This window comes from Carcharhinus amblyrhynchos, chromosome 28 (genome assembly GCF_965287045.1).
Source record: "Carcharhinus amblyrhynchos chromosome 28, sCarAmb.v2.hapA, whole genome shotgun sequence".
Classification (NCBI taxonomy): Eukaryota; Metazoa; Chordata; class Chondrichthyes; order Carcharhiniformes; family Carcharhinidae; genus Carcharhinus; species Carcharhinus amblyrhynchos.
In genome coordinates, this window is record NC_137351.1 from 8,722,848 (window position 1) to 8,738,777 (window position 15,930).

A 15,930-nucleotide genomic window follows, 5' to 3' on the forward strand; every position below is an offset into this window, starting at 1 on the left:
GAGTGCTATCAGTCAGCAGTCTACCTTCTGGAGTGCCAGAGGAACTGACACTCCCGGTTATATTCAAAGTAAAGTCTCCCTGATTGACCCATCAATTGATCTCTTAATCAAGGAGTTTGTATTCCAATAGTCCAACTTCAATGGCCTAATTAAAGTCATTACACATTCAAAGGGAAGCTAAATAATCAAATAAGGGGATAGCTACATATGGCAAGCAGAGAGGGTGAAACAAAGTGTTGGGAAAATATCCATATGGAATATAAATATGTCTTCAGAAGCCGGTGTCCCTTTGCCAGATTCCCTTTCTTTACAAACTAGTCTCCACTCCTGGCACAAAGTCAGAATCCAGAATGTCAGTAGACCTGACACATCCATATTAATATACAGGTGAGGCTCCCTGGTTGGGCAGGCAATTGTGGCCTCAATCAGGGAGCTCGTACTCCGAGAGGCCAACCTGATGGGCCTCGCTGAAATCATGGCATCATGAGGAAAGCACCTCAAGGATTCTCACTGTTTTTTTCTATGTAAGCAGTAAAATATAGATTGGGTTAAATAGAAAAATAATAACGTTATATTTAAAGCCAAAGGGAGAGAAAATAGAAAAGAAAATAACAGAAGGGCAATGAATGTGTCAGCAGCATTACAGCAGGGAATTTCTCCCCAAACAATCGGGTTTGGGTTGTGGAGAAAGATAAGGCAGAGGCAAGACGAGGACTGGACCATCTAGATTCTAGAAGCAGTTTAATCATTGGCTGCATCACTCAAGCTTGGGTCTCCATTTTATATGCAGGTCAGTTGAATTTCCCAGGCCTCAGCAAAACCAACAGCTAATGGGAGATCTGGACTAATGGAACCAAAAAGGTCACCATCTATGGTTAGCTTGCTGGATCCAGTTTACTTGCTTGCCATTCTTAAACACCCAGCCATCAGTCAGCACCACCCCAGACCCATAATGGACACCACAACATCACAATCTCCCACTTGGTCTTTCCAATCTGTCCATTTTTCTTTTACACTCTCTTCGGTGTGGCTTATGCCCCTGATTCTGTTGATCTCTCTTTCTGCACCTGCTCCCCACAAAAGACCTCCTTTCATTGCTTCAACCTCTGATTTCCACCAGGTAAATTACCTCCAATCATCCCTCCCTCCCTACTGTTCATCCCCCAACTCCCCAGCTATCCAGTTTTCCAATCCATCCCTCCTCTCTGTCCCATGGCTGTGGCGACAGGCCCATCCACTACACAGCCTCTCGATCTGGCTTTTCGAACAAAACAGAAAATGCCGGAAGATCTCAGCAGGACTGACAACATAGAATCACAGAATCCAACAGTGCTGAAAGAGGCCATTTGGCCCATCAAGTCTGCACTAACCACAAACCCCCAGGCCCTATCGCCACCCCATGCATTTCCCCGAGCTAGTCCCCCTGACATAAAGGGGCAATTTAGCATGGCAAATCCACCTAACACACATATCTTTGGGCTGTGGGAGAAAACTGTATTCTCTCTCCACAGATGCTATCAGACCTAGAATCATAGAATCCCTACAATGCAGAAGAAGGCCATTCAGCCCATCAAGCCTGCACTAACAACAATCCCACCAGGCCTTATCCCTTAACCCCACATATTTACCCTGCTAATCCCCCTGACACAAAGGGACAATTTAGCATGGCCAATCAACCTAACCCACGCATCTTCGGAGTATGAGAGGAAATCAGAGCACCCAGGAGAAACCCATGCAGACATGGGGAGAACATGCAGATCCCCACAGACAGTGACCCGAGCTGGGAATTGAACCTGGGTCCCTGGCACTGTGAGGCAGCAGTGCTAACCACTGTGCCACCGTGCCACCCCTGCTGAGACTTTCCAAAGTTTCTGTTTTTGTTTCAGATGCCAGCAGCTGCAGTGATTTACTTTTATCTGAAGATTTTTCAAACATTAATGTGAAACTCGACAAGACCTGAGGGAACTCCATTCTTCTCTGCTTCTCAACTGCATTGCAACCCAGCCCCTCCTTACAAATATATGGGGCAAAGTGTTAGATTTTTTTCATTTTCTAGGTGTTTATTTTTGTAGTCTAACGTTAATACTCCACTGATAAAGGTATTTCTGTCGTATGAATGGTGTTTATCACTGTAATAGTAGTGTTTATTTATTAATTAGTGTCATAAGTAGGCTTACATTAACACTGCAATGAAGTTACTGTGAAAATCCCCCAGTCGCCACACTCTGGCGCCTGTTCAGGGAGAATTTAGCATAGCCAATGCACCAAACAAGCACGTTGGACAATGGAGGAATCCCTCACAGACATGGGGACATGGTGCAATCTTAACACAGACAACGATCCAAGCCGGGAATCCAACCCGGGCGATGTTTCTGGTGGATTATTAGATTAAAGAATGGTCTCTTCCCTTGGTTTTCAAGCCCACACCAGCACTGATTTTCCTGGGCAGCAGCACAGCCCGATTTAGGCAGCATCCCATCCTGAGCAATGGTCACCCCTCCCAGCAGCTTGCTGAGCTCCTCATTGTTGCAGACGGCCAGCTGCTGGTGTCTGGGGATGATGTGGGTCCTCTTCTTGTCACAGGCCAAGTTAATGGTCACTTCAAGGGTTCCAGTGGTCAGATACTCAAGCACAGCAACCAGTTAGACTGCGGCTCCAGCATCCATGCGCTCAACATTGTTGCCCTTTCTCTTGAGGCAGTGAACATGGCCCACCGGGAAACCTTTCTGATTCTATCACAGCTTGGTATGGCTCCTGCTCTGCGCAAGATTACAAGAAACTATAAAGGGTTGTGAATGTAGCCCATCCATCACGCAAACCAGTCTCCCATCTATTGACTCTGACTACACTTGCTACTGCCTCACAAAAGCAGCCGGCATAATGAAGGACCCCATGCACACCGGACATTCTCTCTTCCACCTTCTTCTGTCAGGAAAAAGGCACAAAGTCTGAGATCATGTACCAACCGATTTAAGAACAGCTTCTTCCCTGCTGTCATCAGACTTTTGAATGGACCTAACTCACACTAAATCCATCTTTCTCCACACTCTAGCTATGACTGTAATACAACAATCTGCACTCTCTTCTTTCCTTCTCTATGAATGGTACGCTTTGTCTGTTATGCACATAAGAAACAATACTTTTCACTGCAGATTAATACATGTGACAATAATAAACCAAATCTCTTCAGCCAAGATTTGACCTTGACCGGTCTTTCCTCTTCCATACAATGAGAAGTTATGCCCAACAAGTTGTTTCGAGAGCCCAAGACCCGCCAACTAACTTTTAACTTTGTCAACTTAATCTTATCTGTAGTTATATCTAACTTTTGAGTTTATGCAGCAAATACAGCCTCACTTCCCTTTGCATTTTATTTCATTTCCTGCATCTCTGTTCAGATCCTTACTTTTTTTTTAATTTGGAGAATGACAAACACGTTCAGATCCACAGACAATAAGCAGCAGAGTGCGGGTGCAAGCAGTGTTTAATATCCGATTCAGCCCTGATCAGAGGAAAGAGATAAGAATGTAAGCAGCGCAACTTGTCAAAGCAGAAAGCTGCCTCAAGGACAAAATGGATGCAGCAGTCAATGCACAGCTCAGTTGAAAGCCAGGTAAACAAAAGGGAAACACTGGGTGAAATGTTACCAAAAAATGGCAGAGTGTTGGTTATGCTGTGAAAAACAGAATGTTTCCCACTGATGGTGCCAGCGTGATTCCAGGCCGAATTTTATAGCTCATTAGCAATAATTTTTATGCCCAAGAGCTTCACGCTTCTCCAGTGGCATGTTGCCCCTGATTCTCCCACCCCACAATGATTTAATTGCCACAAACACTAGGGAGTTCCATGTAAATGGCCCCCAGTACTTGGTCCACAACTTATGCAGGGGATGGATGACAGGCAAGAAGACAGTGCTGTGTTCCTCAGAGCGGGTTCTCCCCAGGATGCTAGATGGAGTGGAGCAGAGGTGGGAGACACCACCACCTCCCCCCCACCCCCCCCCCCCCCCCCCCACCCCACCCCTCCACAACATCAGGTTAAAGTCTTACAAGTTTATTTGGAACCACGAACTTTCGGAGCGCTGTTCCTTCATCAGGTGAGTGGGGAGGTAGTTTTCACAAACACGGCATATATAGACAAAGGCACAATTTCAAGATAATGATTGAAATGCTAGCCTTCACAGGTAATCACGTCTTTACAGGTACAGACAGTATGAGTGGACAAAGGGACAATGCCAGCATCTCCACATCAAAGTTCATCACTATGTACTTTTCAGGGTTAAATTCCATCTGCCACATATCGGCCCATTTGACCACCTCATCTGTGCCCTGGTTTAATACTGAACCGCCACTTCAAAGGGACATTAAGAGTGGACCACAATGCAATGGGTTAGGGGTCACTGGCAAGCCAGCGCATGTGGGGACACCAGCTCTCCTTCCCCTCAGGCCATCAATGAACCACTTGGACTTTTACAACAACCCGACAGCTGATACTTCAATTTCTCGATTTTTTTTAAAATAACTGATTTCCAACTTCTAAACCGCCATCATGGGATTTGAACCTGTGTTCTGCAGAATTATTACTTCAGGCATTTTGATTACTAGTCCAGGGTCATAACTGCTACACAATTTAGCCCTCAGTTGCCCATGGAACAGAACATCTGAGATATCAAACCGAGGCGACAGTGTCTGATTAAAAGTCCGGTGAGCTTTTTTTTAATGTACATTTTGAACTACATTTTATTTGACTGATCCGATGATTTGCTGTTTAATCCAGCATTTTTGCCTTTCAGAAAGGATAAGGCTTATCCCATCACTTGACGTTCGAGCTGGATGGTAAACGTGTCTGGCACGAGCCTGACATGGGGAGCAGGCTTTCTTCAATGTGATAAATCATTATTGCAAGTTCCTCTGTCCTCTTTGGGAGGATGAGTTATGCTCATAACCGCTTGGTAAATGCATTATTCAGCATTATAATTGCAAATGTCTGTAAGTCAGTGGGGATGTAAGATGAATGGAACATATGACAATGTATGAACATGGTGCATCCTTCTGTAGGTTCGTAAAACCTAAAGACCTACATTGCACAATTTACGCTTTGTAGAAAATGGAACTGGATTAGAAGTGATCACATACTTAAAGTTTTTTTTAACTAATGTTACAAGTAGGCTTACATTAACACTGCAATGAAGTTACTATGAAAATCTCTTAATCACCGCACCGTGGAGCCCATTCGGATACACTGAGGGGGAATTTAGCACGGCCAATCCAGCACATCTTTCGGACTGTGGGAGAAAACCAGAGCACCCGGAGGAAACCCAAGCAGACACTGGGAAAATGTGCAAACTCCACACAGACAGTGATCCCAGCCAGGAATCAAATCCAAGTCCTGGGCTCTGTGAGGCAGCAGCTTTGTAGAAAATGGAACTGGATTAGAAATTATCACATATTTAAAGGTTTTTTAAATTAGTCACACAAGTAGGCTTTCACTAACACTGCAATGAAGTTAATGTGAAAATCCCCTAGTCGCCACACTCCAGTGCCTGTTCGGGTACACTGAGAGAGAATGTAGCATGGTCAATGCACCACCAGCACATCGTTCAAGCTCTGGGAGTAAACTGGATCGCCCGGAGAAAACCCACGCAGACACGGGGAAAATGTGCAGACTCTGCACAGACAGTGACCCAAACCGGGAATCGAACCTGGGTCCCCGGCGCTGTGAGGCAGCAATGCTAACCACTGTATCACTGTGCCACTGTGCCACCCTTATGTGGAGTTAATAAGGCAAATTGAGAGGAAGTAGGTCAGTAACTGCAGGGCATAAATTGGGAGACTTTCTGGGGCACTTTGCCAAGACTTCACAAACACTAAAAACAACATTTATTCTAGAAATTCATAGAATAGAATCCCCAACGTATAGAAGGATACCATTCAGTCCAGCTAGTCTGCATCAAATCTTCAATAGAGCATTTTACCCAGATCCTACTCCTGTAACCCCACATTTTTACCCTGCTAATCCCCCTCATCTACATATCTTGGGACACTAAGGGGCAATTTAGCATGGCCAATCTACCTAACCTGCACATCTTTTACACTAAGGAGCAATTTAGCATGGCCAAACCACCTAACCTGCACATCTTTGGACCCTAAGGGACAATTTGGTATGGCCAATCCACCTAACCTGCACATCTTTGGACATTAAGGGACAATTTAGCATGGCCAATCCATCTACTCCGCACATCTTGGGCCACTAAGGGGCAATTTAGCCTGGTCAATCCACCTAACCCACACATCTTTGGAGTGTGAAGGAAACCGGAGGGAATGTGCAAACTCTACATAGTTACCCAAGGCCATACTTGAACCTTGGTTCCTGGTGCTGTGAGGCAGCAGTGCTAACCACTGTGCCACCATGCTGCCCCTTCTGAAGATCTCAATTTAAAAGAGCAAGTGTTCTGCTACTCCACCTTATGGGAGTCATCGGGAGAAAGAGCTTTCAGTACAACCTGATCAATAGTGTGCAGCCAATCCCTCAGTCCCTGAACCATCCTGCAGTATGCTACTAAGTGCCAGGCACAGAACACTACACCTTTAATGGAATGAGTTGCAAGGTGCCCACACTTGCAGCTCCATAAAAGCTTTGTTTTGTCAGAACTCAATTGCTAAACCTTCATGTTTATGGCATAGTACCTCCAGGCAAATAGAGGCAAGTAGTCAAGGTAATCAGTGGTCAGAGCCAAAATTATGCATAAAATTCACACTTTCAACCCAGCAAGTTTTATTCTTACACCACACACTTAATGTCCTTTCAAAAATGTCAGGGAAATTCAAATCCAAAAAGCTTTTAAAAAGAATGAATAAATATTTAACAAAGTGAAAATGACAGAGATATGAGGTCATGGCAGATTGAAATAGGTGGATCTTTCAGAGAGCTAGCAGAGGCATAACAAGCCAAATGGTCTCACAGAATCACAGAATCCCTACAGTGTATAAGGAGACCATTCGGCCCATCAAGCCTGAACCAACAAAAATCCCACCTAGGCCCAATCCCCATAACCTTATGCATTTACCTTGCTAATTCCCCTGACACTAAGGTCAACTTAGCATGGTTGATCCGCCTAACCTGCACACCTTTGGAGTGTGGGAGGAAACTGGAGCACCCGGATAAATCCACATAGACACGGAGAGAATGGGCAAACTCCACACAGGCAGTAACCCAAGGCCAAAATCAAACCTGGGTCCCTGGCACTGTGAGGCAGTGGTGCTAGCTGCTGTCTTCTTCTACAACAAAACATTTGAGGATTTTACTAGCCAATAAAACAAAAATGATAGAGTTTTGGGTAATGTTTTATTATCCAAATGCTCTTTAACTCAGGAGGAATACTTTCAAAGCACAATAAAACAAATAAAATATATTGCGCCAGCACTTTTAGACAACTGTGCGCAGAGGCCAAGCAATGAGTAATGTTGCTTCAATATCTTTCTTCACTCAACCCTCCTAAATTGTCAGTCTCAGTCATGCTGCTGCAAACAATCACAGAATCTACAGGGCAGGAGGCCATTCTGGCCATCGAGCCTGCACTGACAACAATCCCAACCAGCTACTGTCCTGCCCCCTTAAGCCCACATATTTACCCTCCTGATCATTAGAAGGTAATCTAGCATGGCCAATGCACCTAAACCTGCACATCTTTGAAGTCTGGAAGGAAACCGGATCACCCGGAGGAAACCCATGCAGACACGAGGAGAATGTGAAAACTCCACACAGACAATCACCTGAGGCTGGAATTGAACACAGGTCCCTAGCACTGTCAGGCAGCAGTGCTAACCACTGTGCCGCCTTGCTTCCTCTAAGCAATGGAGGAGGAGAAATCAGACTGCTTGAACTAATTTTCCAAGACTAGAAAATTCAAGAGAGCGGAACAAAGTGCAGCAGCTCACTGAATCTGGAGATCTGGAGAAATCATTTTCAGCACTGTGAACAGCTCCATTGTTGATACCAACATGCAGAATGATAATGCAATAAGTACTCTCTGCAATTGTCTCTTCTGAGTGTTTTATGTGGCTCAGTAGTTAGCACTGATGCCTCACAATGCCAGGGACCCTGGTTCAATTCCAGTCTCGGGTCACTGACTGTGTGGAGTCTGTATGTTCTCCCCGTGTCTGTGTGGGTTTTCTCCAGGTGCTCCGGTTTCCTTCCACAGTCCAAGGTTGTGCTGGTTAGGATAATTGGCCATGCTAAATGCATGGGGTTATGAGGATAGGGTCTGAGTAAGATGTGCTGTCGAAGAATTGGTGCAGATTGGATGAGTCAAATGGTCTTCTTCAGGACTGTAGGGATCCTATGTGCTCAGAAAGCCTACATCCTAAATGAGAGAATTTAAGAGCAATGGAGCATTATTCAGTGCAATACTATTCCTGTTTTATTGACTATTATAATTTGATTTTTGTGTTAACTTGCAAAGGGGCACATGACACACTGTGAAGATATGTAAGTCACCAGTCTGTGGGATGTCAGTCCAAAGATGTGTAGATTAGGTGGATTAGCCATGGTAAATACATGGGATTATGGAGAATGATTGGGGGATGGGCCTGGATAGTGTGCTGTTTCAGAGGGTCAGAGCTGACTCGACGAGCTAAATTGCCTCCTTCTACACTGTAAAGATTCTATGGCTCTACGGAATGGAACAGTTCCCATTAGAAGCATTTGGCATTAAGAAAAAGCCAGGTTCAAGTACAATACGAAACCAAACGAAGAAGTGCTGGAAAGTCTCAGCAGGTCTGGCAGCATCTATAGGAGAGAAAAGAGCTGACGTTTCGAGTCCAGATGACCCTTTGTCCAAGCAGATGCTGCCAGACCTGCTGAAATTTTCCAGCATTTCCTTTTTTTGGTTTCAGATTCCAGCATCTGCAGCATTTTGCTTTTATCAAATACAATAAGAGGTTGGCAGCAAAGTAGGCCTTTCTTCACTCTCTCCACACTCTCCTCAAAGTCTTCTTTTTCATAACTCTCCATTGCAATCACTTCCTGTACTTGCCATCTTGTGCCCTTTCTAAGTATGATTACCTATTTGGTTCCAATTTGTACCAATCTATCGCATTGAGACTAACCAACCACGTGTCATGGAGATAAAAACAAAGTACTGTGGAAACCGGAAATAAAGTCAGAATGTGCTAGAAAATCACAGCAGTTCCCACAACAGCTGTGGACAGAGTAAAAAGCCAACATTTGTTTTGAACCATAGAATCATTACAGTGCAGGATAGGCCAGTCAACCCATTGACTCTGTACTGACTCCAGGCAGAGTATCTCACCCAGGCCTTCCTTCCCCCCACCAACACTGATACCCCCCCATCCCTGTGATCTGTGATACCGCATCTTTACTATGGCTAATCCATTTAACCTACACATCTTAGGACACTAAAGGGCAACCTAGAATTATAGTTTAAGTTTATTTATTAGTATCGCAAGTAGGCTTACATTAACACTGCAATGAAGTTACTGTGAAAATTCCGGATGGCCTACTCCTGCTCCTATTTCTTATGCTCTTATGTTCATATGTTCGGGTATACTGAGTGAGAATTTAGCATGGCCAATGCAACTAACCAGCATGTTTTTCAGGAAACCAGAGCACCGGGAGGATACCCACATAGACACTGGGTGAACGTGCAGACTCCGCACAGACAGTGACCCAAGTTGGGAATCGAACCTGGGTCCCTGGCGCTGTGAGGCAGCAGTGCTAACAGAAGAAGGCCATTCAACCCATCAAGCAAGCACTAACAACAATCTCACCTAGCCCTTATCCACATAACCCCATTTATTTACCCTGCTAGTCCCCCTGACTCTAAGGGGTAATGTTGCTTGGCCAATCAACCTAACCTTCACATCTTTGGGCTGTGGGAAGAAAGCAAAGCAGCTGGAGGGAACCCACGCAGACACGGGGAGGATGTGCAAACTCCTCACAAGCAGTGACCCAAGGCCAGAATTGAACCGGGGTTCCTGGCACAGTGAAGCAGCAGTGCTAACCACTGTGCCACTATGCCTCCCCTACAATTGCCTGACAAGAAACAAGAAGCAGCAGCCTAATGATAACTTTCACTCCAACTATCCCATTTCTAGTTTCTCAATGTCATATAACTTTTAGAGGGATCTTAACAGAAGTGTGGGCAATGTTAAATTCTGCACTGCCTTTCCCAACCCCATATCAAGCAGTAATGGATTTACCAACCACTTCAACTTCATCACATCATTGCCTCTTTACATCAGAGTTGTAAATTGGTTAATACATTGGATATAAGATTATTTTTGTAATCCACTGTCCCAGAGCAGTCACATGAAAACCTAGATGAAAGAGCAATGTTGCGATGACAACAGCGAGGCTGAAAAGAGTAAGAGACCAAAGCAAATCAGCTTTAAAATATGGAGATAGTAAGAGGACAGGAAAACTGAGGGATCGAAGGAATTCCATCGAGGAAGAAACAATTCAGGCGGGAGATGTTATGACGACACACGTGGGGCGGCACGGCGACACAGCGTTTAACACTTCTGCCTCACAGCGCCAGGGACCAGGGTTCAATTCCGGCTTCGGGTTACCGTCTGTGTGGAGTTTGCATATTCTCCCCGTGTCTGCATGGATTTCCTCCGGGTGCTCCGGTTTCCTCCCACACTCCAAAGATGTGCGGGTTAGGTGGATTGGCCATATTAAATTGACTCTAGTGTCAGGTGGACTAGCAAGATAAATATGTGGGATTATGGAAATAGGGCCTGAGTGGGGTTGTGGTGGGTACAGACTTGACGGAGTGAATGGCCTCCTTCTGCACTGTAGGGATTCTATGTAAGATGTGAGGCAAAGCAACAGCATTTGAATTCCATAGAATTTGCAGCACATTCAGCTCAAATGGTCTGAGTTAGCACCAATCTTGCACATGAGCCTCCTCCCATCCAACTTCAGCTAACACAATTAGGAAAATGTATTTGAAACTTAGAAGGAGCAAATTAAGATGAGCAGTGATCGTAGATAGCTCTGCTGAATAAACAGAGGCAGAGACAATTGAGCCCATCTCTGCGAATTGCAATATTGCACAACGATCAGCCATCCTCCAAACCTTAAAGTGATTTAAATACTTACTTTGTTTGCAGATGACAAGATGCGAAGGCCTTAATTCCATTTGCAAAATTGTCTAATATATATCATTAAATGAACAGGCAGTGCAGAATGACTTGCGAGGCTGTAATCGAATCTCAGGTTACTGATCGCATTCACAAATGGCCCAAGCCTCCCTCTCACATTTTCCGATATCACATGAATTTCTCAATTAGATTTCAGCTCTGACTCCCATCCATTTTCTACGTATAATCTTTCGATGGTAATGGACTCTTTGACAGATTTTTCGCTGCAACCCCCCCAATCTTGTTCAATAGAAATATGATCAATAACCACAGGCCCTTGTGACAAACATTTATTTCAAAGCTGAAGGCAGAATGGCGCAGAGGCTGGAAATATGAAATATCTGACGGAAAGATCTCGGCAGATCAGGCAGAAGCTGCAGAGAGAAAATGCAAGAAAGGGCTCACCAATCTGAAATTCCAAGGCCTGCTAAGTGTTCCCAGTATCTTAGCTTTCAATTTCATTCTTAAGGCGAGTCGCCATTACAAGGAAATAAGCCTCACTAGAGAAATGTGGTTAGCGGGAGAAATAATATTCCCCAAATACTGTTGCAGTGATTCAAGCTTTCCCTGTTGAAAAAACTGTCTCCTCTTATTTAATAGCAATTAACTTGTTAGTCATCAACTTTGACATTTTCTCACAGCACGTCTGTTTTGTACAGATTGAAATGAGACTTGCTGTTTGGGGGCATAGTAGATTGTTCACCAGGGAGCCAAACAATTCAAATCACAAGAACCTGCATTTGATCTTTGAGTCAAATAACCTCAGCTGCGTTTAGAATTGAAGTAGCATAACTGACCATGAATCTTCTATGCTGGGCAGGAGAGGTTAATAATCAGCCATGGTTAGGTATTGGAAAGTCATTTTTGTGGATCATAGAATCACAATCACAGAATCCCTACAGTGCAGACGGAGGCCATTCAGCCCATCGAGTCTGTCCCGACCACAATCCCACCCAGGCCTTTTTCCCACAGCCCCACATACTTACCCTGCTATTCCCCCGACACTAGGGTCAATTTAGCATGACCAATTAAACTAACCCGAATAGCTTTGGATTGTGGGAGGAAACCAGAACACCCAGAGGAAACCCCACGGAGACACGGGGAGAAAGCGTAAACTCCACACAGACAATGACTCAAGGCCAGAATTGAACCCAGGTAGCTGGCGCTGTGAGGCAACAGTGCAAACCTACTGTGCCACCATGGATGAGAGGGAGGGACAGGATTAGCCTTGTTTGTGATGCCTGCCATCGTGGAATAGCTCTCCGCCATTCTCTGTCCAGGCTTACACTGGAGCGGCACGGTGGCACAGTATTGCTGCTTCACAACACCAGAGGCACGGGTTCGCAGCTTGGGTCACTGTCTATACAGACTTTGCACATTCTCCCTGTGTCTGCATGGGTTTTCTCCAAGTGCCCCAGTTTCAGTGCCCAGTCCAAAAGACGTGCTGGTGCGGTGCATCGGTCATACTAAATTCTCCCTCAGTGTACGCTGGAGTGTGGCGACTAGGAGATTTTCACAGTAACTTCATTGCAGTGTGAATGTAAGCCTGTTTGTAGCACTATTAAATAAACTTATGGAGAATTACCAGGTGGTAAGTACCTCTGAATATCAGTACCTTCAGGTGAGGAAGGAGTAGAAACAGTTCACATAAAGTCTGGCTCAAGGAAGGTCAAGGTCCAAACATGTATCTGAGAGAAAATAAAGAACAATTCATGCAATGTTTATCTGAAAGATAGGAACAAATTTGCATGTAATTGTCTTTAGGAAATGTTGATGCTGACCAGAAAGCAAAATATTATTTTTGATTGTGGAGATAATGGATTACGTGTCAGTTAAAAGGCTCTGGTAACTCAATCACAAATACAGAAACTAAAACAGGTGATTTAACCCACACACACACAATGTGAAAGCAGGCTTGTTAGTGATCTTTGCATATACCTTGACAAAAAAACACCCTTAGCCCATGCTGCCAGCCAGCAAACATGCAAACATACACATTAGGGGCAGGAGTAGGCCCTTGAGCCTGCTCCACCTCTCAATAAGATCATGACTGATGTGATTTTGGCCTCAATGCTACTTTCCCGTCCAACCCCGATATCCTTTGACTCCCTTGTTAATGAAGACTTTATCTGTCTTATAAATATTAAATGACCCTGCCTCTACCGCTCTTGGGGAACAAACTCCATAGGCTCATGATCCTCTGTGAAGAAAACATTTTTGCTCATCTCAATCGTAAATGGGAGACCAGTTACTTTGAAACTGTATTGCCTGCTTCTGGTCTCTCTCACAAGGGAAAACATCCTTCAAGCATCCATTCTATCAGATCCCCACAGGATCTTACATGTTTCAAGATCAAGGGCGGAATTCTCTAATCTTGCCCGCGGCTGGGATTATCCAGTCCTGCTGCTGGGAACAGAGATTTGGTTAACCGCTAAATTCTCCATTCTCGCTGGCAGCAGTAGCAGGGCATGCGAGACTGGAGAATTCCGGCCCAAATCTTACACTCATACACCCTAATTAATATTGGCCCAAACTGTACAACGTTTCTTCATAATTCCCCCCAACCCAGGAATCAGTCGAGTAAACCTTCTCTGGGCTGTTTCCAGTGCAACAACGTCACTTCATAAATAAGGAGACCAAAACTGTGCACAGTACTCCAGATGTGGTCTCACCAATGCCCAAACAGCTGCAGTAAAACATTCCTTCATTTATATTCCATTCCCCTTTCAGAAACTGACAGAATTCCATTTGCCTTCCTAATCATTTGCTGTACCTGCACATTAACACTTTGTGATTTGTGTATCAAGTCACCCTATTCCTTCTATACCTCTGCAATCTCTCTCCTTTCTTTCTGTCTCTCTTTCTCTCTCTCTCTCTTCACAATGGCACAGTTGTTAGCGCTGCTGCCTCACAGCGCCAGGGACTCGGGTTCAATTCCTGGCTTGGGTCACTGTCTGCACGTTCTCCCCATGTCTGCATGGGTTTCCTCTGGGTGTTGCAGTTTCCTCCCACAGTCTAAAAGATGTGCGGATTAGATGCATTAGCCAAGCTAAATTCTCCCTCAGTGTACCCGAACAGGTGCCAGAGTGTGGCCACAAAGGGACTTTCACAGTAACTTCATTGCAGTGTTATTGTAAGCCCACTTGTGGCAATAAATAAATTACCTTTTTAGACAATGGTCCAGATTCTCTGACCTCACCCATGGCTGGGATTCACCAGTTCTGCTGCACTGAACAGAGATTTGACTGAGTGCCAAATTCTCCATTCTCGCTAGTAGTGCCAGCAGGGCATTAGTGGCTGGAGAATTCCCGTTAATATGTTGTTTTTTTATTTTTCCTGCCAAAGTGGACAAGTTCACATTTTACCCCAATTTTTGCCACCTGTCAGCTTCTTGCCCACTCTTTTAACCCATTTATATTTCTTTGTAGCGGCCTTATTTCCTTTGCACAAGTTAATGTTCTAGCTAGGACTTGGGTGTACAGGTACACAGGTCACTGAAAGTGGCAGTGCAGGTGGTGAGGGTAGTCAAGAAGGCATACGGCACGCTTGCCTTCGTCGGCTGGGACACCGAGTTTAAAAATTGGCAAGTCATGCTGCTGCTTAATAGAACCTTAGTTAGGCCTCACTTGGAATATAGTCTTCAATTCTGGCCGCCACACTACCAGAAAGGTGTGGAGGCTTTGGAAAGGGTACAGAAAAGATTTACCAAGATGTTGCCTGGCATGGAGGACACAAGCTATGAGGACAGGTTGGAGAAACTTGGTTTGTTCTCACTGGACGACGGAGGCCGAGGGGCAACCTGATAGAAGTCTACAAGATTATGAGGGGCATGGACAGAGTGGATAGTCAGAAGCTTTTTCCCAGGGTGGAAGGGTCAATTACGAGGGGGCACAGGTTTAAGGTTTGAGGGGCAAAGTTTAAAGAAGATGTACATGGCAATTTTCACAATTTTCAATTTTCAGCCCTCTTGAGTTGGAACTTGTGGGTTCAAGACCCCCATGGGCGCATGGTAGCACAGTGGTTAGCACTGCTGCTTCACAGCTCCAGGGACCTGGATTCGATTCCCAGCTCAGGTCAGTGTCTGTGTGGAGTTTGCACATTCTCTTCGCAGTGTCTGCATGGGTTTCCTCCCACAGTCCAAAGATGTGTGGGTTTGGTTGATTAGCTATGTTAAATTGTCCCTTGGTGCCCTGAGATGCTTAGGTTAGAGGGATTAGCAGGTGAAATATGTGGGGGTAGGGCCTGGGTGGAACTGTGGTCAGTGCAGACTCGATGGGCCAAAGGGCCTCTTTCTGCACTGTAGGGTTCTATGATTTAGCAAAACAAACCGTTGGCTGACACTGCAATGCATCCTGAGAGGGAATACTGCAGTCTCCGAGGTGTCATCTCTTGGATGGAACCTGAAATCGAGGCCTTATCAGCCCTCTCAGTAAAATAAGCTAGGTCACCATTTCAACAAAGAGCATGGGATTTCTTCCCAGGCTGATGTCTATCCCCCGTTCAACTTACTTTTACTGTTTAGGCATTGCTTTGAGCGGCATGGTGGCACAGTGGTTAACGCTGTCGCCTCACAGCGCCTGGGACCCGGGTTTGATTCCAGCCTTGGGTGACTATCTGTGTGGACTTTGCACATTCTCACCATGTCTGCGTGGGTTTCCCCCAGGTGCTCCGGTTTCCCCCCACAGTCCAAAGGTAGGATTGGCCGTGATAAATTGTCCCTTAGTTTTAGGAGGAACAGCAGGGTAAATATATGGGGTTGCAGGGA

The 15,930-nt window shown here is 45.1% G+C and overlaps 1 protein-coding gene across 5 annotated transcripts in view; it reads right to left on the reverse strand.

Annotated features, from left to right (window-relative positions):
- LOC145359417 (synaptic vesicle glycoprotein 2B-like) overlaps nt 1-15,930 on the reverse strand; it is a 142,846-nt gene that overhangs the window by 81,622 nt on the left and 45,294 nt on the right. The window contains exon 2 of one of the 5 annotated variants that reach the window (XM_080213957.1): nt 12,781-12,853. The exons of 3 other annotated variants lie outside the window; for them this stretch is intronic. The gene's annotated coding sequence lies outside the window, so the exon portion shown is untranslated. Of the gene's footprint in view, nt 1-12,764; nt 12,854-15,930 lie in introns of all 5 variants that reach the window. One more of the 5 variants, XM_080213958.1, reaches the window with a different exon arrangement.